Genomic DNA, 2,943 nt, shown 5'->3' with positions numbered 1-2,943 from the left:
AAAGTTGATCAAATTTGCTTTCATTATCGTTAAAGCTTTCTTGAAAGGTGCTAACAATTTTGTTCCACAGTGACGTTGCTTAGAATCTGCGAATTATTGTTGCAAGTGAAATTGATGTTTCCAAAAACGCAAAATGTGAGAAATGTTATCCATATGAAATTAGTAATGGCAAGAAAATAATTAGCTGAGAGAATATGGTTTACCACGGAACCAACAGAAAATAACTTACATGGCGGGAAACTGTACAATCTGGGAATGTTGAAAGGTCTCTGTTGGATTCCTTTCACGTTAATTTCTTAAATATGTTGTCATTTACGGCATAAATTCCTCTTCTAAATTTACTGTGCTGTTTCTGACTATCTGGGAGGAGGCTGAGCAGTGGAACGTGATATTTTTACACATAAACAAGAACTATCTGTCACACTACTACACTTTAAAGCACAGTTTATATGTAATTCATGTCACACAGTCTCATACGGAACCTACATCCGCTTTCTTTTATATACTGTATATGATAAGATACTGTCATCCCCCTTCCCTTCTGTGTGAGAGGATGAATGAGCAAATGTATTTCTAGTTGCATGCTTGAGGGTAGCAGACAAGCCTGTTTGCTAGAGAACAGTAGGACTAACGTCGGAACAGGTAGCTACGCTTTCTAAAAGCAGAGAGGTTTCTATTCTTAGTATGGTCCTGTCCGTCCCTTGTCACGTTGGTATAGGAAGCTGCCCCTCTGGCCACTTCCGTTTGTATTTGTGAGCCACCCTCTTGAAGGGACCACGGCAGTCTGTCTGCGGCGAGCGTCTGAAGTGGTAAGATCTCCGGCTAAGCGCGTGTCTGCTAAGTCCGTAGGACAATGGATTTCTTAAGTTCATCCTAACTGAAAATTTAGTCACCTTTATTTCAGGTTTAGCTCTAAAATATCTAATGTTATCTTAAATTGCAACGCAGTGTAATTCGCGTGTGAAGTTCAGAATATATTCCGGTAGTTGCTTTGTCACTACTTGTGAGTAAAGTGGAACCACGTGTTGATCAGAAACTCTAACTAAGATCATCAATCTTAAATGCGAATGCTCGTGTGATTATAACGTCTCGTATTGACAATATTTTTCAATATAGCAACTTTTCTTTATGTTCAACCCACGTGGGGTGTACTTTGTGAGACCAGTACCACGTGCTTATACAATTGTTTGACCCATCAGGTTAATAGTAAGACGATAGCAACCAGTTCGAGGTTTTTCTTTTGTAAATTGCGTTTCGATGTAATTTATTTTAATTATCAAAATTTTTGTGGAGTTACACTCTTTGTGTAAACCAAGTTGACCACGTGAAGCATGTGGTGAAAGCATCAAAGTAGCCTTCAGCTATTCTTTTCGGGAAGATTTCACAGACAGTTAGTATGAATTTAGTATACCAGTGTGTGGTAATTTCATGACGGACAGAATTGCGCTACGAACGTAACTTCTTTGGGTGAAAATTGAATCGGTTGGTTGCGGTTAAATTCCTCTTGCATATGTTTCAACGTTCTTCGTGTGTTATTTTATGAATGCAGTGTTGTATCCAGTCTCCCAATCTTGGCTCCATATTTGATGTGTTCCGTAAGATTACAAACTCACATTTTCACAGTCCTAAATAAGGTACCAGCTTAGTTATGACTCAAGTTTAATATGCTGAAATTTCAATGATCAATGTTAAAATAAATTTCCAAATATAAACTGATTTATTTCTTTTTATTTAAATTCTCTTATGTATATATATATATATATATATATATATATATATATATATATATATTACCGGTTGTCGTATGACTATTATAAGATTATAATTAATGTTAGTCTGGTTGGGAATTTGGTAAGCTAGACTGGATACCTGGTGAAACAGTTGCTCAGTAATGCAAAGTTAACTTCCTCAGACAGCTCACAGCTTTTAACCCGATTTTATTGTCTAGCAGCACCGCTTTCATAGCAAATTAAAGTAACAACGTTACAATGTTACTTCAATCGCTCACCCGTGTCACCCCGGATAATTTTGTGAAAATTGCACAGTATTTCAGCGAGACGGCTGCTACTCATCTTCAGGTGCTTACCGCCGTGTTCCTGCAGTTGTCCGCCAATATACGCGCTGGCTCGCTAGAAATGCTCTGGCATCAGGGGATGGGGTCAGAACGCAATCGTAGACGAATCATAGAAGACTTCGGCATCTAGAGCCCCCACTCAGCGGGTCACGGTCTTCGCATGCGCGACGAGGGAAAAGCTCGGCCGCAAATCACGTCCCAGCGAAAGTGGGCAGTGTGTCGCACTCCGTCTTCAGGCCACAAGTGGCACATCGGGACCATCCGACTGCCGTGTCATCCTCAAGTTGTGGATGCGGATAGGAGGGGCGTGTGGTCAGCACACCGCTCTCCCGGTCGTTATGGTGGTTTTCTTTGACTGGAGCCGCTACTATTCGGTCGAGTAGCTCCTCAATTGGCATCACGAGGCTGAGTGCACCTCGAAAAATGGCAACAGCGCATGGCGGCTGGATGGTCACCCATCCAAGTGCTGGCCACGCCCGACAGCGCTTAACTTCGGTGATCTCACGGGGACCGGTGTATCCACTGTGGCAAGGCCGTTGCCTGGGCAGTGTGTCGACGCCCAGCTTATGTGTCTCCGTGTGTGTTGACTTGTTGAATTCGTTCGTCTGCTGCCGACGATGCCTTAATACTGCCAATGCTGATTCCTATGCCTTGGTAAGTTGAAATCCCGTGTCTCTATTAATCAAATTGTTAGTTATACGTGTTTCGAGTACTCCTTTAATGATGGAGTTCCAGTAGGTGGAGGCCAACTAAAGGATCTTTGGCTCTCCATAGTTCACGCTACGTTCTGTATCAAGACAGTTCAAATGGTTCAAATGGCTTTGAGCACTATGGGACTTAACATCTGTGGTCATCAGTCCCGTAGACCT

The 2,943-nt window shown here is 42.0% G+C and overlaps 1 pseudogene; it reads right to left on the bottom strand.

Annotated features, from left to right (window-relative positions):
* Nucleotides 1–2,498: 2,498 nt before the first annotated feature.
* On the bottom strand, nucleotides 2,499–2,615 carry LOC124723252 (annotated as a pseudogene).
* Nucleotides 2,616–2,943: the final 328 nt, after the last annotated feature.

This window comes from Schistocerca piceifrons, chromosome X (genome assembly GCF_021461385.2).
Source record: "Schistocerca piceifrons isolate TAMUIC-IGC-003096 chromosome X, iqSchPice1.1, whole genome shotgun sequence".
Taxonomy (NCBI): Eukaryota; Metazoa; Arthropoda; class Insecta; order Orthoptera; family Acrididae; genus Schistocerca; species Schistocerca piceifrons.
This window is presented reverse-complemented; position numbering and strand designations above follow the sequence as displayed.